We start from the raw sequence: 23,226 nt of genomic DNA on the forward strand, positions 1-23,226 counted from the left end.
TATAATTTAGAGAATGTCTACTTTGTGCCAGTTTTTGAGCTACATGTCATTATTTTATTAATTCCACAGTTACCACGGAACTACCATGTGTCATATATTTTCAACATGCTGAAAACAGCCATAAATAACTACAAAGTTAGAAAAATACTATTATTTTACTCATATTATGGATTAAGGTTCAGAAACTTAGGTCATTTGTCCCATGTCAATTAGTTGATAAATATCAGTAGAACTGCAGCAATCTGACTCATTAGTGTATGCCTTGATATGCCTACACTCAGAATCAAACAATTAATTTTTACATGTATTTTAAAGTCTGCTCCTATGCCAAATTTGAGACATGGCAGGGATTTATGCGCTGCTTCTTTTCCTTTCTCTTTTCTTCTCTTCCCTCTCCTTTCATTTTCCCTCATTATATTCTTCTTCTATTTCTCCTCCTTCTCCTCCTTCTCCTCCTTCTCCTCCTTCTCCTCCTTCTCCTCCTCCTCCTCCTCCTCCTCCTCCTTCTCCTTCTTCCTCTTCCTCTTCCTCTTCCTCTTCTTCTTCTTCTTCTCCTTCTTCTCCTTCTTCTCCTCCTTCTCCTCCTTCTCCTCCTTCTCCTCCTTCTCCTCCTTCTCCTCCTTCTCCTCCTTCTCCTCCTCCTTCTCCTCCTTCTCCTCCTTCTCCTCCTTCTTCTCCTTCTTCTCCTTCTTCTTCTTCTTCTTCTTCTTCTTCTTCTTCTTCTTCTTCTTCTTCTTCTTCTTCTTCTTCTTCTTCTTCTTCTTCTTTCTCCCAGATATTTTTCTCACAGTGGGAAAGACAGTATTATCTGTTTTCTTTAAGGAGCATGAAAAAATGATTAGGGTACTGAGAATCTTTTTATTTTCTTTTAAACTCTACATCAAAGTCCTCATTTTTAAACTGCCTTTATTTTCAGTAAAAATATAAAGTTACATAAGCTGAAAAAAGAATGAGAGATTACCATTTGAGTTTGTGAAATTGCAAAGCATTACAAGTCAATCAGGGAGAAATGCATGATGTATAAACTAGGGGCTGGTGGGTGAGGGAGCAGGGGATTTCATGATTATACAGAGAAATAAGAAGTACTTTGATTTGGCTGAAGTGTTAATATTTTAACTACAGCAGAGATTTGTTTTTTTCAAGAAGATACAACAAAACACTCCAGTATTCCAAGCGATTGAGACAAATATCTTATACATCTCATAAATCAAGAAGGATGTTTATATTCTCTGAGACATTCTGTTAGAGTTTCCCTCTTGAATGATAAGCTTCTACAAAAGTGTTAGGTTTGGGCTACAGAAACAGGAATGTTCTTTGTTTTGGTTAGACAGTCACCATCTTTGAAATAGAATGTGCCTTGCTATTCTAGGAACCGTTTTTTAAATGATTTCTTAGAAAATGTGGTAAATGATTCTTCTCAAGATGTAGAAATGTGCTCCAAAAGGACCAGACTGGAGGAGAAGATGAAGAAAAAATAAAAAGCAGAGATTCAGTTTCATGACTTCAAAAAGTGAGAATGAGGTTGTCACAGTTATGGGGGTTACTGTTTGCTTTTAAAAATTCTTACTCAGGTGGTATTTGAACTCTGTAAACTTGGTTTCCTTTATAAATCCTGTCCTCGTCCTCTTTATGTAGTTGTTCTTTTTAAGATCAATGAACAAAAATAGCATACACACCTTTGCTTTGCGTGGCCATTTAATAAAAGTAGAATTAAAATAAGCACACTCACACACACACATTCATAATTCTATTACCTGAGTTAGCAAAGAAACAGTGCTGTAAGCCTTCATTATGTCCATGTTGGCTCTGCTACAGATGTAATGTAGAACAATGATGTGCTCGAGGCGTCAGATCACTCATGAGTTACACATAAGGCATGCAATGGAACATGGGGTACATTTCACTGGAATTATAAGAAAGTGGCATGAATGCAAGGGGTTTTTTTCACCTAACATTGTCCACTGGATCATGCCATGAAGGTTTGTTGCTGTTTTATATGCTTGATTTCAACTTTTCTTTTTTAAACTTTCATTTAGTTATTTGAAGCTATGAAGTACAGTAGTAAAGCGGACAAGCTTTGAAATCAGTTACACATGTTACACATTTCACAATTTTCTCTCATAATCAGTACCTCTATGTCCTGATAAGGTTCTCAGTCATTAATTTTAGCCTTGTCATTTGTAAAAAGAAATACTGCTTAAATTACAGGGTCGCTAATGGAGTCAAATGAGTTAAAAGATATCAAGCATTGATAACACAGATATCATCTGGAAACTGCCTTTACTCTTGAAATTTCAGTGAACATGGTTCAAGCTCACAATTTCATTAACTAGAGAATGCAGATACCATTACATAATTCCAGAACATTTCTGATAACTTACTTCTTCCTGTTTTTGCTTTCTCAGCTGCTTTATCCCAATATGCTTTCCCAAATTTGTTCTTGGTCAGATGGGTACCACACTTATTGACTTGTATAGAGACAATTCCACTCACAAAGTCTCAATAATTTTAATAACAGATTACATATTTTATAGCATCGTGACAACTCTTGTGTCTACAGCCATACTTTGTTTACAATATCAGACCGAAAATCCTTTTTCTTGTCTCAGGCAATACAATTTTAATCATAGGCAGGATCTTTAGGTTTTTGGTTTGAGTTCCAAGTTCTTAATCAGGAATTTTCTTAGAATTTTTTGTAGAAAGATAATTTATCTAAGAAGAGTTCATGTGACCAAACAAATAAAATGTAGCATACGTTTTTTACACTATAAATAGTTTAATATTTATGTAGTTGGGATAATTTTTTTCCTGCTTATTATTGATAATACTTAAATGTGGGAATCTGATATACTTAGATTCTTCTTGCTCTTGAGTCCCGGTGCCCACAGAGAATTTGTATCCTGCTCCACTTATTGCTATTCATTCAGTACTTATTCAGCACCTACTGTGTACCTGGAACTGTTTTAGATGCTGTGGAGACAGCTTGTGGCTGTCAAGGGATATGTAGTATCGTGTGGATAATCTGAGGTTCAAGTTCAGGAATTCCATTTTTATCAGACATGAAGTTGCTATTTTGACATCTGTATGTCTTACTCCTTGTCTAGTTCTATTTAATTCAGAAATTGGACAGCGTATAGTAGTCTAATTTAGGAGCCAAACTCCAACATTATTATACATTTGACAATGTGTCATCTTTCATTTCTCAGAGTTCAGTGACTCTTGACCCCAAGATACTTCTGTTTTTCACTTGAGACATGCTATAAAGCAAACAGTCATTAGCTCAGAAAGAGCCAGTGTGCTTTCCCAGCTCCCCTTAGAGAGTTTTTGTACAAATCTAAAGAGTGATGCTGCTTTTTTCTTCAATATAAAACCAGGACCTGCTACATGTCACTCCCAGCTGGCCTGTGCTGCAGGATTTTCATTTTACCCGTGTCACACTTTTATATAAAGCGATAATTCTTAGTAGAATTTTTGAAATGTGGATTTATGCTAGTAGAGAACACTTTTATTATACTCACACACCTTCACGTGCACACACACACGTATACCACCGCCTTGCGAAACATTGCTGATACTTGAGTTACATGGCTTTTTGGATTATCACCAGTGACCTTCTTTGTCAATTGGTAAGATCAATTGTTTAGTGTATTTTGAAGAATTGATCTATTTCTATTGATGATGGGAACATGAATCTAACAAAGTAAGACAAAGTGGAGAAAATAGCTTTGTGTAAAATGGAAATTAGGGCAACAAAAAGGGGAAAGAAACTGAAGGTAAAAGCCATGTGTCAGCTGCTTGGAGGCTGGGTTTTCATCAGCAGTTAGGGGAATAATTATGGGAATGCAGCAGCCCCTCAGAATGAGCAGAGGACACTAGCCAGAGTCAGGCAACATGTCAGGTTCCAGCTCAACAGTCTGAGCTGCAAAGCATTGTACTTGTCCTTGCAGAATAATGTGGTAGCGACCCTAATTCACAGAATCTCAAGTAGAGTCATACAGTGGGCCAACCTCCACGAGCCCATCTAATACATGACTCATAGCTATATGTTAGGCACAAATTATACTGGGCTCATTGCCAAAATCTCCAAATCTACTGACTGGTAGCTGTAAGCCTCCTGATATATTCACCTGCCTGTATAGCAGGATCCTCAAGCTGAGAATTTTTCATTGGTGCTTACACTGAGGAAGGGAAAGAAACTTCATTATTTTGTAAGGATTTCATGATCATGTCTTTACGAAGATCATGAATCACTGAGTAACTATTTGTAAATTAATTAAATAATTAATATATTATACTGTTTGCTATATTTAATTCAATAGGCAAAATAATTATGTGTAATAAACAAAACTGCAACAATACAAGGTAGTGTGGAAGTGAGAGAACTTTCTATACTTCAAAGCGACAGAAACGAATCACCATTATAAAATTGGTTTCATGCATATTGAAGAGTAAGCATTCCTCAAAACATCACAAAATTAAAAAGTAAATAATATCTACATAAAAGATATTCTCACAAATATGAGATGCAGGCTCAGCATTAATAACCTGTACTAAAATCTTGGTGGATAATAGATAAGGGAATGATTGGATAATTCACAGAATAAAAAATGTGGCTCAAAAAAGTGAAAATTGCAGGTTCATCAGGGATCAAAGACAAGGGCATTGAAATGACAAAATACAAGCAGTTTCTTACTAAAGTGGCAAAATTTTATAAAGTTTGCACTTTCGTATGGGTGGGTGAGAAAAAGTTTTGGATTTTCTGTACTGTAATTCACCAGTCCCCATCGAGAGTGTTAATAAATTCATTAACTTGTCCTCACCCTTTCTTGGGTGTCTCATAGGAATTTCAAATATCTAATACCTAAAATTGACTTCCTCTTCCCCAATTATGCATGCACCTGTTTAAAAGTTCCTTATATCAATAAATGTCAGTGTAAAACTTCTAGTTTTTCATGTCATCCAATCCAGAGGCAAACCCTGTATCTCATATCTGTCATAAGAAACATCTCTTTTCCCAACTACCATCCTACTCCCGGTAAAACCCATCCTAACACCATCACCTGGGCACCTATGCTAACTGTTGAACTGGTTCCCTTTTCCTACTGGGCTCTTCTATTGTCTATTTCCAACCAACAACAGAGCAATTCTTTAATAATTATTCTGGCCAGATCATTTGATTTCTGATGGAATCCCAAGTCTATATGTTACCTGTACCTCACTCTTTCAACATATGCATATCTCAGATTTAAAATACCCTCCTCAGAAGAACACATTTGTCCTGTCTTTCCCCTTTCTCTGCTTTAATATTTTCCTTAACACTCATCATAATCTTACATTATAATATGTGCTTGTTTATGTTTTTATCATCTATCTTACTAATATCTAAGATCAATGAAGGCAGGTAATTTTCTTTTTCTACTTACATAAAAATATTGAATAAAGCTGGAGCACCTGGGTGGCTCAGTCGTTAAGCGTCTGCCTTTGGCTCAGGGCATGATCCCAGAGTCCTGGGATCAAGCCCCACATCAGGCTCCTCTTCTGGGAGCCTGGTTCTTCCTCACCCACTCCCCGTGCCTGTGTTCCCTCTCTCGCTGGCTGTCTCTCTCTCTGTTAAATAAATAAATAAGATCTTTTAAAAAATATATTGAATAAAGTAAATAAATAAATTAGTTCATAGGGAATAATAGAATTAACCTAAATAAGCAACAATAAAAATAGTCAAATTAAATGGAATATTACAAATTATATTTTCAAGAATTTTACCAATCTAAATAAGCAATTCTATATCATGATGTCATATGTTTATAGCAGTTGACTCAATTTAGCAAGCATCTTGTGCCAATACTACAGTGATTACTTCTGAGCTATAATATTATGAATGACTTTGAGTCTTTTGCATAAATTTTATCTTCAAAAATTTCTATTATATTTTTATGTTAAATAAATTTTTAAAAATTTTCAGTCACGGGTTCAAAACCAAGTTTAGCCATGGCCAGCTTGCCATTTGCAGAGCTGGTTAAGATTAACCAAGATCGATGCAAAAATAGTCATGCAGGCAAATATCTCCGTTGAATCATTTTTCCAGATATATATCCATTTTGCTTTCCTAGGTCTGTTCTTCTCGCTTCTCTGCCTTGTTCTGCCTCAGAAGGCTGATATGTAGAGAGCATATCAACCAGTCTCCCTGCCGTCTTTTTCTTTGCTTCAGTGAATGAGGAATCCCAGTAGGACCTGAGGGTCACAGGGTAGCTACCCATTTCTGGGGCTCCCTCCCGATCCAGTAGCTTATTCCTGGCCACCTCTGTTGGGAGGTCACTGCTTCTCCAGAGGAAGCTGAACCTACTCATCTCTGTCTCGGTTCCACGAGACGCTCATTTTCTAGTCATTTTCTGAAAGCAAGAGCTCAATTGTTGCTAAGTTCTCATTACCATCCTGTAGTCCTCCTATATCCACTCTAGGTAAATGGCACATTTTCAAATTATTGTATTCCATCTATGCTATTTGCTTCCTATGGGGACACTGAATGAGACTGCTCTGTTGCCCAGCCTTACCTTCCCTCAGCTCATCCTTTTACTCCAGGCATTGCTGAAGCACAAGGATAAACTAGGGCAACCTCTTACCACTTCACATCCAGCAATTGTATCATATGCTTTCCTCTTTCAGCCCCTGGGCTCTGGACTTCCCTGCCTGGAATGTCTTCAGAAATCTATTCAAATATTCTGATGAGTGAACAAACGTGGAATTGAGACGACATTAGCAAACCATAAGGTAACTTCTGACTGACAAGGCATAGGAGTTAGAAAAAAAAGAAGAAAGAAAGAAAGAAAGAAAGAAAGAAAGAAAGAAAGAAGAGAGAGAGAGAGAGAGAGAGAGAGAGAGAAAGAAAGAAAGAAAGAAAGAAAGAAAGAAAGAAAGAAAGAAAGAAAGAAAGAAAGAAAGAAAGAAAAGAAAGAAAGAAAACAACCACTACTTCCTTCTCCCTTCTTTTGCATGAACAATTCTAAGGCACATATTTTACTTAGATCATGTAGTATCTTCGCAGGACTAAACTCTAGTTGCCCATGGCAGTGAGCCAGCTTATTAATGCCTCTTTGTACTGGCTTCCCTCCACCCTTGTTCATTCCTCCAGGTTCTTAAACCTGTACATTGAAAGCATCCCAAAATAAACTACTTTTTGCAAAAATCTGTTTCAGGCTCTGTTTCCTAGGGGGGTCCTGAGCTTAGAGACACTATGATTGATACAGTGGCTACACACACACACACACACACACACACACACACACACATGCACACATATATAATTTTCATTTAATACCAAAATCTTTGTTGCATAGAATTATTAAGGAAATTATAATTGATAATCGTTCAATATGTTGCTGTCCATTTACTAAAAGTCATTTCTAACATGTCTCCCATCCCTGCCCCCTACCCACCATCTCCACCTTCCACCCTGCATCCTACCATCTTCAAGGGAATGGGAAGGCATGAACCGCAGTGCACACTGGGTAATCCATCAGTAAATTTTTCCAGTGTGCTTCCTGACAGGTCTCAAAGAGGTTCATAATAGCATTTCCCCTGAGGGCAACAATGCCATTAGTCTGAAGTAATAAAACCTTTTAGTGAAAGGGAAATAGAAGAAAAAAAAAAAAACACCTTCATATTCTCTGCACATTTTCAAAATTGAGTAAATTTAAACTTCAGTTTCCAGACTTCTAGAATAAATTCCAAGCTTAATTTCCATAGCAAAGCCATAGGCAAACAGGTGCTGGAAAGAATTCTAATCCGCCCATTTCATAACCTGGGCAACAGGAGCGCTGGCCTGTTATGAGTGGTGTCTGCACCCAGGCTGCGCAGGCCACGTTGAGAGGCGGCGGCGCTTCCTCCGCGGAGCAGCTGGAGGGGTGCTCTGCCCCAGCCTGACTGCGGAGGACAGGGGTATGAAGTGTTTTCTCGCACAGAGAAACGCCTGAGCAAGCGTACCAGACTAAACATCACAGCCGGGATTAGGCGCACACTGCTCTGTGAACATACCCCAGTGTAAACTCGTAAAAAGAGAAACCCCTGGGTAAAGTATAAGCGTGAGAGCAGTTTTTACATCGAATAATACCTATAATTCTGATTTGTCTCTTTTCACACATTGGTTTCTATGGATTCTGGTTTTACAGACAGGAAGTGGAGAAATACAAGTATTGGAACAGCAAGAGGAATCTGTTCTGGGCCATTTCCAGGCAAGACCCCAAATGGGAACTCCCAGAGGGGAGGCTAGAAAGCCTGCACTCTGGAGATTTTCAGAGAGGCTTTGCATCTGAAAGGGGTCTGAGTTTGCAGAAGAAGTTGCTTTGGCACGCTAATGTAACCCTCAGATCATTTGAGGTTTGCCCTTCTCTCTTGAAAAATGCATCTCATACTACAGATAAGTGTAAGCATCCAAGGTCATGTTCTCGCTCCCTTCTTAATTCTGATTTACATTTACAGGAAAATCAGGCGGAAAACCATGAGCTGGGAAACGCTGTTCATTTGCAAAGAGGCATTACTGTTCCAGGCCTCTGGGCTGAATCATGCCATTGTTCCAGGTCCCAGGTGCCAACCTCCACAGCACCCCGTTCCTGCCCGCACCACACACAGAGCCTCGGCCTCGAGCCATTTCCACGATCTATCTGACTTTCTGAAGGAAATTGGCTCAGTGATGCACTCGTGTACCAGATGTGAGACCCATCTACGAGTCTCTGAAGGTCAGCCAGGATAATAGTCACATCTGTCCACAAGATAGCTCAAAGATTCTCTCCATTGTGCTCTCCTTGGCCACACATTTCATGTGCTGGCTTGGGAAGTCTGTTTCAATTGGCAAAGTGGTTAATCTAACTCATCCTTTGCTCACATTTGTTTCCTTTTTTTTTTTTTTAACCTGACCACAAAATTCCCAACATATAAAATACAGCCCTTATTCCAGGTTCTATTTGCTGCTCCATTTCATCCATTTATTCCCCTCAAATAAGGAGGCGCTGGTCATATCCACGTAAGGGATTTTTATGCACTCAGAACATGGGCATTAAAAATACAACATCAAAGACATATTTATAATCACAAATTCTCTTTTGAAATTCCTGTTTCTTCTTCTTAAAATATCACTGCACATTTGAAAATTTTTTTTTTCATTTCCAAATTGTCTTGTAGTCAACAATGTAGCACTTCCAGCTATAAATGTTATTGAAAAATTGCAAAAGAGTATTTATTATAGTCCCTAGTTTTTCATCAGTTGTAACTTTATGAGTAAAGAATGTTTTGTTTTTACTTTTCTCTGGCAAAAATGTTTGCTTTCTGACCCAAAGTCATTTGGAGTAGGGAAATGAGAATGTGTCAACAGAGATAAATGAATATGGTCAATGGCTTACTCACAATATTAAGAAAACAAAAACAGATTCCCCACTTTTTTAAGCACACGCCTGGTTGTCATTATGCCTATGATGTTGAATAGAATTATTCTCTTTAATTAGGAAAAGTTACAGAACACACAGATTTGATGCCTCAGTATTTTATAGAGGAAATTTCATTATTTGGAAGTGGCATAAGATGGGGATTTTATTGTTTTGGTTGTTAATGTTTTTCCTTTTTAAACCTACAGCTGCAATTTACTGGAGGAGGAGTCTAAGTCATAATCCTTTCCATTATTAGCATGTTTCATTACTTTGTAGCTCTGTTATTTAGGCCATAATGATAAAAAGAGTAAGATCACATATTATATGCCATAATCAAGCTAACAAGCTGTATTGGATGTTTGCTAATTTCCTTGTTAATTTTCTCTCTAATTTACATTCTCTTTTCTTCTTAAACAGTGCATCACACTCTGTCCAACATCTGCCCACAGTCCCATACTCTGCTCTCACTCTTGTTCTGGTGAGACTATCATTATGTCCTTATCCAAGGCTGGAGAGTATGATTTAAGTCAGAGTGATCCATTCTCCTGGCCACAGGGACTGGTTCAAGGACAGAAGTATTACCTAAGTCAAGCAAACAAGGTCAACCAAACTTGATTCTGGGACCTTTCTTTGAGTCACACAGTGGCAATTAAGTTGCTTTTACTGCACTTGGTTTTGTAATAATACGAGCCTGAAGGTTCGAGGAACATAATGTGGGATCTGAAAATGGAGTCCACATTTTTAAGAAATGTAAGTAATTGAAAATTCCTTATTACCAATGGAAGAACAACTTAAATCAAGGGTCAACCTCATCTTTTTCACATTTAAGTTCAAATTATAAGAATATATTATCTTTTCTAAAAACACAGGGGCATTTCCATGGATTGAAACAAATTCTAACCTATCTACACAACTTCAGAGACTCCTGAAGGGATCCTGGGACAAATCTGCAGATTTTCTATTTAGAGCAAATTTTAGCTGAGTAGATTTATTAAATCTTTGAGAACTATTTTATATATATGTGTATACACACACATACATACACATACATGCACACACAAAACTTATACAAGTAACTCTTCTCTTCTTAGGTTTCTATTAGTTATAGAATATTGTGCTCTAGCTGTGAGAAAAGTTTCCAAATTCTCCCATATTTTCGTATAAAAATGAAAATAAAGTTAAGCGTTCTGGAACCAAATCAAGAGATGCACCAAAACTTTCAAAGACCGTTAAGCTGATTTAAATTGAATTATATAAATAATATTACCCCAAAAAAATCAATATGCTTTTTTCTAATATACATTGTAATACTCACTCAAATGTCTACCATACCATAAAAATTGGCCAATAAGAATAAGCCAGCCCTGCACAGAGTTAAATTAGTAACTTTTTCTTCACTGTGTGATTTTCTGATTCCAGATGATCGATTGCTCAAAACTTCCTTGGAACTTTTTAGTATTCTACAGTTTAAGGCATCGGAGGTTATAGATTAAATGCAGCTACAAGTTGAGAAGGATAAGATACTGCTATTAACAGCATCTATTTGGAATCATTTTGTTACCTTGTGTTTTTCTTAGGACAGTTCAGAAAGGCAATGATATTATGGATATTAGGGAGGATACACTAATTAGAGAAGATCAAGATGTAGAGTCTGAGGAATTGTGAAGCACTTTCCAAACTGGCCTGCTTAGCTAGTAAATTCCACAAGGACACTGAGCAAGCACTGGACAGCGTGAGACCTGGAGACAAGGAATGATGTAAATACACTTAGAAAAAGCACTGAAAAGAAAGCTAGTGTACTTTCATATTTTTCTCATGGTTGTAGTACTTGAAAATTTATTTATAAGGATGTGACCCTAGCTTAAATAAATCAAGCTTTTTAACCTGATAAAGACTTTTTAAAAATATAATGGGATCTAACATATTTTATGGCCTTAATCCCCTGGAGGTTAAAACATAGGCTTTAGCAATAAGAAAATTTATTTCACAATTGACAGAATTAAAATACAGAAACTTAAAGCTTGCAGACTTAATCATGACAACACAGAACACCAAACCTGACTCAGGATTCTGACCGCCAGGTCCTTTTTTTTTTTTTTTTCCCCTAGCCATGGCAAGTCCATGCAAGATGACAGAACAAGATAAAAGGAAACTGGTTCCTGAATTACTGCTGAGAAAATAAGTGATGACCTGAATTGCTGTGGTGGACTATTATTTGCATGAGGGAAAAAACAAAAAACAAAACCTCTTTTGTTTTTGAAACATAATATATATAGTCTACTGTAACTCTTACCTAAAGCCAAGTTAAGTATTTGTCGCTAAATATTCTTGTGTTAAAAAAAGAGAAATCTTTCAAGATTTGACTCAAATAATATCTCAGACTCCTGCACAGTTAATTGCATTTTCTGTTGCACTCACTTCGTGTTTTGTCTATACCCGTGTTGCGTGTAACTGGAGAACAGATAATTACCATATAGTTTCATAACTACTGACTAGGTCCTGAGCACCTCAAGAGGGAAGGTTTTTCCTTATTCAATTGCCTATCGTCCTGCATCTATTGGTGCTGAACAAATGCTTTTTAAAAGAATGGGTAGTTGTGTGGTTCACTGAATATGATTCACTGCACAAAGCTGGTTTTTTACTTAGTACACTTTCTCTTTAATAGTCATTATTAAATTTCAAAGCTTTGATCCCATTTTTTTCATGTAAATCCATGAGTTGACTGCAACCCAGACTGACACAAATACAAGATCTAAGTGCTTTTAATTCTTTTATCTTTCCTTAAGAATAATTTGGTTTTTGGAGTCTGTGTTGTAAGAGTTTTGTTTGTTTGGGAGGTGAGTGCGGGGAGAGGCTAACTGGGTGATGGGTATTAAGGAGGGTGAGTGATGGAATGAGCACTAGGTATTCTATGCAACTGATGAATCACTGAATTCTACCTCTGAAACTAATAAAAAAAGACTTTTGTTTGTTTATGTCTTCTTTTATAGTTGAGGATTAGAAGGAGGCAAATAATTCCCAATAAAATATTTGAGATACTGATTGATGAATTTAGATGATCATATATCTTCTAGTCATGTACATATCCTTTTATGGGGGAGGGGGAAGGGAGCAGAGTCTGTTTGCTTCTGCTTATTATATTAGGATCATAAAACCTCATTCTCTATAGCTCTGTAGTCAAGTTGACACCATGACTCAGAATTAAGCTCAGAACTCTAAGAAAGAATGCCTCAGAAGATTACTCTTCAGAGTATATGAGAACAGAACACATTTGAAATACAGTAATTAGAAAGGATTGAATAGATAAGAGCTTCTTTGCCTATTGATGAAGTTCTTACAGAGACATTCCAATATATAGGACCATTCACAGATAGCCACTGAGATTTATTGGTAAATATTTTATTGGTAAACACCAATAAAATTGCACCTTCTGCTTATTCAGCTTTGGGGGAATTATGATGACCATTGCTGGTGGGGAAAAGCGTAGTTAGTTTCAGGATACTGGTTTTCTGTAACATTGTTTCATCGTTCACTTGAATCCTTTGTTCCAGAATGAGTTCTTCTGCCCCACCTCCATTATTAGTAGGTGGGATCTCATAAATCATGACCAAAAAAAAAAAAAAAAAAGATGGTATAGCATCAAACTATAGTTTGCAATAATGTCCAAGATGACCCTCGTAGAGGTAATATGTTCTATTTCACCTGAAACGTCCTCAGTTGTGGGTGACTGGAGAACCAGTGTCACGTGGAGAATCAGCTAGCTTAGCATTGTGATGGATTGTCTTCCTTTGCTGAGACCCTAAGCTTTCGAATTTCAGCTGTGAGGTATTGTTTAGGAATTATTCCAGCTTGGTTGTAGTGAAGTAGTGTGCATGTGATTTACAATTCGATCTCATGTCTGGTTCCGTTCATGGGAAATTTCACTCTTTACTCCCCATAATATTTCTGTATGTCTCAAGCTAGACCTTACATCGTCATCTGTAGGAATCAGTTTTATTTGCTTTATTTTGTTTTAGTTTTTTGTATACATGTGCATATGCGTGTGTACATGTGTGTGGACCCTTCCTCCTAACATGTGACTTTTTTCTTCTCTCAATTCAAGAGCATTTGTTCTATCCAACCACTGGATGGCGGTTAAGTTTCTTCTCCCTGAGCGGGTAGATCATTAAGGAGCTGGTAGCCAGTACAGATTGCTTTTGATTCACGAACAAGATTTCAAGAGACCTTATTAACAAGAAAACAGAGAAGCATTTCACCTTGTCTTCATCAATTAAATGATTTATTAACAAAACTCGCAACTTTGCTTATTACCAAATGCAAGAAAGCAATAGTTTATACAATGTTTTTAATTCAAGTTGCACCTATGAAATAAACTTGCAGCTTTTTCTCTTGACAATCCCTACCTTCAATGCCCTCTGCTGAACCTCAGCCTAAAGGAAACCTTTGGGAAATACATTGAGAAGTGTTCATGATCTCGCATGATACGGCATCACAATTGTTTATGTGTAAGATCTATCAGTTTTGTTCCTCACTGAATCTGGAGCACTGTGAACCTGGTAGCTGGTAAACACTAGTTGAGTAAATGGAAACAACAAATGCTTTTTCTTGCATTCTGGTTACCCTTACCCATCTGGGAGATAAGGTGAAGCTCAACTCCATGAAATAGAAGTGTTTTGCACATGAAGATCTCCAGGCTTTGGAGGAAGGGACAGGAGTGTATCCCAGCTATTTAACTGATCTATCTACTCTTCCCCTACTTGAAGAACAACTCCTCTATGAAGTGAAAAGTTGGCCTCACTTCCCTTCTGCTGAGTTTACAGAAAAGCTTGCTTTTCCCCTGTTCTAACCATTCTCAATTATACTAGTCTTTAGTTCATAAGACAATACTCTCAAAAATTCGAACTTGCTTCCCAAGAAATGTATACAGGCTTAAAAATCTTATTGTCTGCAAATCAAAAGTTGTCCACACATTGGACTGAGATGATATTTTCCATCTTTTTAACAGTTTTGGACATTTGTTTGAGAACATTTCAATTCACTTATCAATTAAAAAAATATTAATGCAAGTTTTTCAGAGTCTGTATGCTCATCGTTTTCTCTATAACTGATCTATAAATTGTACTTACATTACTGGTCTTAACAAAAGAGAGAGAAACAGTGGCAGCAGGTGAAGGTGTTATGATTTCGGAGTGGAACGGGAGGCAGAAGAGAGTGAGAATGGAAGCAGACACGCAGTTCCCGGGAGGGATCTTGCAGTGCACCATGGGAGCCACTGAGGGAAATTAGACCCTTCAAGGTCTAATTCATGCGCATCCATGGAATGCACTCAATGAAACATACTTTTACTAAGAGAAAGTACTTTTTTGTCTTGTCCTTAACACCAGGATCCTCTGCTATACTTGGTTTCAAAGCCAATGCTGAGATCCCATGTGTGGAACATTTCATTCTTAATTGAACGATTTCTTTTTTTTTTTTTCCCTCTTGGCTATAGAATGAAAATGGTATGTTAGTCTGGTTGTCTGTATTCGTTTGCTAAGGCTGTCTTACACACTGGGTGGCTTCAACAACAGGAATATATTTTCTTACTGTTCTGGAAGCTAGAAGTCTAAGATCGAGGTGTCCACTCTGCTGATTTCTTCTGGGGGCTGTGAGGGAGGGGAACATCTGCTCCAGGCTCTCTTGCTGGCATGACAATGGCCATCTCTTCTCTCTGCCTTCACAACATCTTTTCTCTACATGTGTCTCTTTCCTTTCACATGGCATGCTTTTTTAGAAGTTCACAATATTGCATTATGGCCCACCCTAATGACCTCACTTTAATTTAACTAATTTCATCTGCAATGATCCTATTTCCAAATCAGGTTAGACTCTGAGGTACTGTGGGTTATGACTTTCAACGTATGAATTTAGCAAGGGCACATGATACGATCCATTTTCTTTTATGCTGCCTTTCTTCCCCTGTTTTTCCGCTACTAGAAGGTGCACTGGTTAAGCTCCAACCAGCGGAGCAGGACTGCTGAGGCACATAACTTAGTGGTTATACTCATTCGTTCTGGTAGCATACGACCTGGATTGCCATCCTAGTGTTGTCACTTCTAGTCCTGTGACCTGTATTTCCTCATCTGTAAAATGGAGAAAATGACATCTATCATGGTATGTGCTCAGCCACTTTGCAAATGTTACACTTACAAATATTTATTATAAATATTATTGAAGAAATAAACTGCCTTCTAAGTACGGGAAGTAGTCCATGTGCTTTGACTATGAATCCTTGCAACCCCAGCAAACAACACAGAGCAAGTTTGGAAGATATTGAGACACACGCTCACCTTTAGAATACGAGGATAATCCTGTCAAAGTGGGCAATGGTTCACGTTGTGCAGACGCCACAAGTAATCATAAAAGACGTTTCAATTTCAACTGTTTTCTATCTCTGTAATTAGGTGCCAGACTCACGAGGCAGTCATTTGGACATTTCACTTGCATCTCTCAAAGGCAGTCTCACAGAACAACCCCGATACAAAGTAAGGGAACCAGTCCCCGAAAGGGAATAGTGCTGGGACACTGCACGGTGTGCACACCAGGTCCTTGCTCTGATAACCAAGTACATCAGAAACATGAAGTAGATGTCGACTCAACCTAATACGTTCTTTTCCACATTTTCACATTAGGAGCATGCTCATGTCTACCTGCTTCTGCTCTCTGAGCCCTTCATTTATAGTCAGCCACCACTGACCGTCTGCTCCTGACGGAAAGCCGGCTGAACCTGGGTCTGGGCTCCTCTTCGTCAGGGTAGTAACAGTGCAGATGGAATCTAAGTATTCCCTATGTACTATTGGATTTAATATTTAGAACAGATCTTTCAGGGAAGTATTCACATTATCAGTAAAACTTAAGGGACAAAAGGCTTTGGAGAAGGTTCATATTGCCCAATGTCACGAAGTAAACAGTTGGGATAAAATCTGAATCCAAATCAGTATGACTCCAGTGCCTGAGCTAAGTGACAACTCTGTTCTCTTACACAGATAAAGAAGGGCGTCAGATCCCTAACACTGCCTTTTATTACAATGTGATGAGGCTCAGATCAACAATTGGACAACTTTAATGATGAGATTGTTTCAGCTTAATTTCCAATCCTAGATTCTCTTAAGATGAAACAGTCTCAAGTCATAGCCAGATATGGCTATGAAACCAGGGATCAGCACATGGTCACTTTCGTACATTTGAAACACAGAGTAAGATGAATTAAAAATAAAGACATCTTCTGTAGACAATTCTTAAATGTATATTCCCATATATTCCAAAGATATCAACGACTAACTATATAAAATGAATTCACATCCTAAGGTTCTGGTGTCATTTGCTTTGAACTAAAATCTGAGATGACACTGAGCTTTTTGTAAGTTCTCAGATGTACTTGACGTACTCCAAAATTGTTCTTTAAATTGGTTTTTTAAAGTCTAGTCATATATTACATTTACAGAAAGGCTTACCAATTCTGAACCTTTATACTCTTTGAATAGTGTACCCTAACTTAATTTTTATAATTTCATATATTTGAATTCAAGTTTTCTTAAAGTGGGACTTATGTTTAAAATGCAACCAGAAAGATAAGATTGAATTGAAATAAACACATACACATCGAGGAACTACCATGTGTCAGGTATTAAAGTTATAGATAGATGAGTAGATATCTGTATAGATACAGATATAGATATGATTCAGAAATGATGTAGATAGATATATCTGTCTGTCCATCCATCTATATCCACCCATTTGACATTGAGCATTAGGCAAATGTGATGATATTCCCACTGTACCAGGAGGTACTCGTTATGCGAAGAATGTTCTTTAAATACTGTCTTTATTCTTGTGAAAATGTGAAGCACAGAACTAAGAAATCTTGGGCAAGTTGAAAGCAAAGTGAGAAGATTTTAATGGAATCCTGCAGGTTTGTTTGTTTTTTGTTTTGTTTTGTTTTTGCTTCTCTTCATTTTTCTTTGAAAAACAAAATGGATTCCTAAGGTAAAATTATTATGTTACTAAGAATATAATGAAAGGTTATTATGAACCAGAATTCTGTTTTGTGAGGAAATGAGAAATGATGAAAGTTAACAGGAAATAGTAGGTAATCCTGGCCCCACCTTCCCCAAAACTTTATAGTATGTTCCTGTTTATTATTTATTCAGTAAGAGTGTACTCAGTCTAAAATTATAACCATTAATCTTAAGTAATAACAAACTGTAGATACAAAACACACCTAGAACGTGATTTCCCTATCATTTTGCCCTTTGTCTTATTTACAGTTTTCACTTCCTAAGCTATGAAGACATATTTATAATTAAGAGTCTCAATCTTCAGAGTTTAATCAACACATTTGACATATTTTATGTCTGAATTGTTTTCTCTGTCTGACTTAGATTGTATGCCTTAAGGGTAGAGACTGTGTCTATGATGATTTATACAGTGCTGCATACTTGGTGTTCAATAAATAATAAGAAATAAAGAAAGATTGCGTAGCAAAGCTACAAATTTCATGCTAAGGACAAATTGGTTAAATGACTTAGAATTATTATTCTTTTATATTGGAAAGCAATGACAACATATCGTCTTTGAATGGAGTAACACTTTCCATTTTCATATCTCAAATTAATCTACTTATGTGTGCTCTGTTGCTGTCATTTGAAGCTTTAAATCCAGCTTATATACATTTTCAAATGCTATCATTTTATTGAATATGCACTTTTGAGAAAGATTTAATAAGAACATCAGTGAATTAGCAAATGATATACCCTAGTTCATCTGCTCAGCACAGTATATGCAACAACTTTTGGAGCCATTCCAAATTAAACTTATGTAATGAAGGTGAAAATATTTCATTTACAATTACTTGCATTCCTGGCTTTCATGCATCATTGCCTTTCAGATCATGAACTGTTAGGTCTTTTGCATTGTTCTGCGTGTTCAATTCTTTGGCATGCCAGACAATCTTTGGGATGTCAACTGGAGAAGAACATCCTATGTTTCTTGCTTCATTGTAAAATACATCTATGCTCAAGTTTGGTGAAAGAAGAACCTTATGAAGTTGCAGACTGTCTTGTTCAGTCCCACCTCAGGGCCCCTACCATGGAACACCCTTTTCACTTCTTCTTTTATTATTCTCTCATCTTCTCTTTAGCCACTTACTAATCATTCTTCAAGTTTCAGAATAGATGACTGCCATTCAGGAAAGCCTTCTCTTGTATATCAATGTTCTACTTGACTAGGTTGGTACCCTGGTATCAATACCCCTAGTTCCTATACCATCCTTAACACTGCATTCATTACATTAGTCATTACTTATTTGACATGCATCTTCTTGACCAGACCAAACAAACAGACAAAAAACTCCATCAGGAATAAACTTCCTGATTCAACCACTGTTGTACCCACACCACCAATCTCAGTGTCTGACATATAGCAATCATTCAATAAAAATTTTCTGAACAATTAAAAGACCATTGCTTAACCTTTCAAGTCCACTACACAAGAAGATCACATGCTCTCGAAGCAAAGTAAAGTTTACTTTGGAATTTGGCTTGTAAATCATGCAAAGCATTCTATTCTCACAAACAGCTTCGAGACTCAATCAGTATTTGGTACAAATCATGTGCTTTCCTTGAGCAAAAGTAATATAGCAATACAAAATGTTCTATAAATTTTTATACAGTCTGTGCATTTCTAGGTTTACAACCTGTTCTTAGCTGATCTTGTTAACTTTGATTTTTTTCTTAAAAACCATATGAGGTATAATGTATTGGCAACCTACGTAGGAAAACAAAAATTCACCATCTCCATTTAAACTTAGCACACACTGAGAATAATCCAAGATGAAGTTTTATTTTTATGCTTTTGGGAGACCCCCTACAACAGCTCTGTGCAGGTTAAAGGGAAGGGCTCTATAGATAAGAAGAAAGGAATGCAGATGTTTGGGAGGGAGGGCTGAATGTAAAGTCAGGAGCTGCTGTACCCAAGGGGAAGGAGCTGTTCGATCTGAGTTAAAAATGTGAGCTGCAGTATTGAAGCGCATAAACTTATCCTTAATAATCCATGAGAAGACAGACTACCGGGAGGCAACTGTAATGCTTGGGACACAGTAAAAACATGTGAAATTGGCAGAGTCATGTGTAAATTGTGTTATGTGTTTGTTTGTTTGTTTGTTTTGGTGAATTAACAAATTTCCAGGCCTCAGGAAGTTCCTGAATTCTTCTAAACCTGTAAATATTTTATGAGGAGAAAAACAAAGCGGCAATACGAACTGAAATATCAGGATGACACAGATCGGGACTCTCTCCCCCCACCCACGCCTGCAGGTTTTCAGAAATTTAATCGTATTTGCTTATTTTTAAATCTTTTTTTTTTGTACCCAAAATTTAATATGAAAGATCAAGTAAGCATACTGTCTTAGGAGATATGGGAAATTGTCTCTACATTTTTAAAAATCCTGTGTCTACCTATAAGAAATCTAATTTAATTTATTTACTTTAAGGGAAGATTAAATTATCGCAGGGCTTTCTGTAATTCAAACCACCTGTTTTAAAAAAAAAATGTTAAGTACAGCTTTAACAAGAAAAAGCTTTCACTAATGTGAGAGTATGAATAATCCATAGATTTAAACTATCTGAGAATAATGCACAGCTTGCACTTAGCCCCATTTTCACCAACCAGTTATTTTAGAAGCAGAATTCATGTTTGATTTATGGGTCATCATGATTTAGTAATAAAATCAAATTTGAAGGTTTCTATTAAAAAAAAAAACTGGAAAACAACTGGCCGGCCCAAGCATAAGAACTATTTGCTCTTTTATCCCCCCATCCTAAAAAAGTTAGTCTTGATTGAAATCAATGGAGAAGGTTCTCCCACCCTTTTCATTTTATTCCCTCATCGTAAATTTCATCTGACAATATTTCCACTACAATGGTGTGGGGTTTAACCCTTTTAGTGATGTATTGAGTGGGGATATTAATTTAGGCGTTCACCTTGTTTTCATGACCATTAGTTATTCTGAGAAAAACTCAAAGGGTAGTATCTTTAATTATCTTTAGGCAGTCACTAGTCTCTGCTAGTTTCATCTCATTAAATGTTAAACATCAATGCGAACTGTTATAGTGTGTTTTGAGGATATTATAAATATACAGTATTTAAGGGCCTAACATTGAAAACACACATTTTAAAAATATGAAATACAGCCTTGAATTTCATTTTATTGTGCAATCTCTGTCTTTGTACCATATCATACCATTTCACAGTATTCAATATTGTGTGTTTGCAAAACAAAGACTACTTTTGAATAATCCTATAATTCTGGTTTGAATGAGATGCATTTGGAAGAAAAGCTAAACCTTACACTAATTACTTTGAGGTATAGCAGTAGTCTAGATTGTTCCAGAAAAATAGTTATTCTCCTGAGGAGTAACAGCTTCCAGAAAGCTGAATGCAAGGCTAACCAAGCATAAAGTCTTTTGTTTTTGGTCTTCTGAGCACTTGGGAAATGGAACCAGTTGCTTTAGCAGTAAAGCCCTTTTTAAACAAATCAAATCTGAAAGAAATTGAAACCCAAATGCTATAGAGGGAATCGACGAAGAATGTTTGAACTCAGGAGCGCTGGAATTCTTAGTGTGAAATCCATTATTCTGCCATGATTAAGGCAGTTCATCACCAATTACAGGAGGGTGTTCCTAGGTGATCAATGGAGGTTAAAGAGGTTTTTCTTTTTTTCTTTCTTGAATAAGCTTCCTAATTAATAAAAATGAATTTTACAATGGCCTTCTGAGGAACAGCTGTGTTATCTATTGCTTACGGAACAGGCTTGTAGTCATGCTTGTTTTTTGACATTGAAATAGAAATGAGAGTGATCTGCATAAGTGGAATATTAGTAGCTTTGTTGATGATTTTTCTCCCTTTTCTCTTTTCTGTGCATTCTTCATTTCTATTATTTTAATGATAAGTGACTTCTAGGAAAAGCAAAACAAAACAAAACACTGCTATTTTTTTGACCTCTCAAAACAGGCTAAAAATGTGTTCATATAAAATTAGTATTAGATTAAACTTGGTCTTAAATTAACTACAATATGTTCGTTAAACAAGAGTCAAATTTAGCCTAAATCCATTCAAGATATACAGATAGTATATAACATTAACATACAAAGAATTACATTTTCATTTGAAAATAGAGTTTACAGAGTAGTTTTAGTAGCAAAATATTATTTTTGAAAGATTTGCTATCAGAAACTCTCTTAAAATCTAGAAGTTTTATATACTGTTTGTTTAAAATTCCAAATAGATTTTTCATTTAGACTATACTTCTTAAATAATGAACATTCCCTTTAAAAGAAACACAAATTTCAATCTAAACTTCACTAACATACTGTTATTCTTTACTCACGGCAAGTATTATGAATTAAATTGTTTCCCTCAAAATTCATATGTTGAGGTCCCAACCTTCAGAATATGGCATCATTTGAAGATAGGGTCTCTATAGAGGTAATCAATGTGATGGAAGGTCATTAGAATGTACCCTAATCCAAAAGTACTGGTGTCATTATAAAAAGGTGAAATTAAGATATAGAAAGATACACATAGAGGAAAGATCCATGTGAAGACACAGGGAGAGGACAGCCATCTGCAAACCATAGAAAAATGCCTGGAACAGACCCTTCCCTCACAGCCCTCAGAAGGAACCAACCATACCAACACCTTGATCTTGGGCTTCTAGGCTCCAGAGCTGTGAGACAATAATTTTCTGTTGTTTGAGTCCTCCAGTGGTAGTACTTGGTTATGGAAGCTCTAGAAAACTAATTAAGATTTATACTTAATGCCAAGTGGTCATTTTCAATCAAAATGTTTTAAAACCATCCCTTAATTGCCAGTTAATGATGCTGTTCAGACCGTATGACATTTTAGAAGTAGAACCCAAGCAACAAGAGTTTGGTCTTTAGTATCCAGCACTTCTATCCTCTAGTTTTAACATGCTGGACGATGTGTTCAACTTCCATGTGCCTCAGTTTCATCATTAGTAGCACAGAAATGATGGTGTTCCTAACTCACCAGAGTGGGAAATATACAAAGTGCCACTTACAAGTGCATGGCCTCTAGTTAGCACTCTATCAATTTTAGTGACCATCAGGGTGAAAATTTATCAATATAGATTACTGTTGGAATTTTCACCATTGTGAAACATGACTAGAGATCTGCTGTATTTCCAAAGTTAAGACGTGCAGGTATATCAATTTCCATGAGATAGACCTTACCAGTACTTTGTGCCATACTATCAACTTCAACCAAAACTCCTGCAAAGCTTTCTCCATTGAATAATATATGTGAGCTACACACCATTCTGCAAGGTCTCAAGGACAAAAGATGTATCATTTAGCCATCCTGGTGATGAGAGATACTGTGGTCTAGTTAGAGAGATAACACATGGATACACACAATTCTAATGCAAATAAATACTTCCTGCTACAAGATAACTACACTTGAGGATGAATCCCACATCTGGATTGTACAGTTGCCTCTTATCTGTGCCTGATCATGATCCTGACTTTCCCAATCTTGCCTGTGTTCCTGAGAAAGCTTTTCTAAATTACATTTCCCCCATGTTTAGATCCTTTAACAAGTCATCCTTTTTTGGATTAATACATTCATTCACCACATCTTTATATACAGCTTCATGTATGTCAGGTTTTGTGCAAGGCTCATACTTAGGCATGTGGGAGGAGAGGGCAAGGCACAGAGCTGAGCCTAGTACTCTCTCCTTGAATTGTTTTTGTGT

This window comes from Ursus americanus, chromosome 26, assembly GCF_024610735.1.
Source record: "Ursus americanus isolate L20-20 chromosome 26, mUrsAme1.1.p, whole genome shotgun sequence".
Classification (NCBI taxonomy): Eukaryota; Metazoa; Chordata; class Mammalia; order Carnivora; family Ursidae; genus Ursus; species Ursus americanus.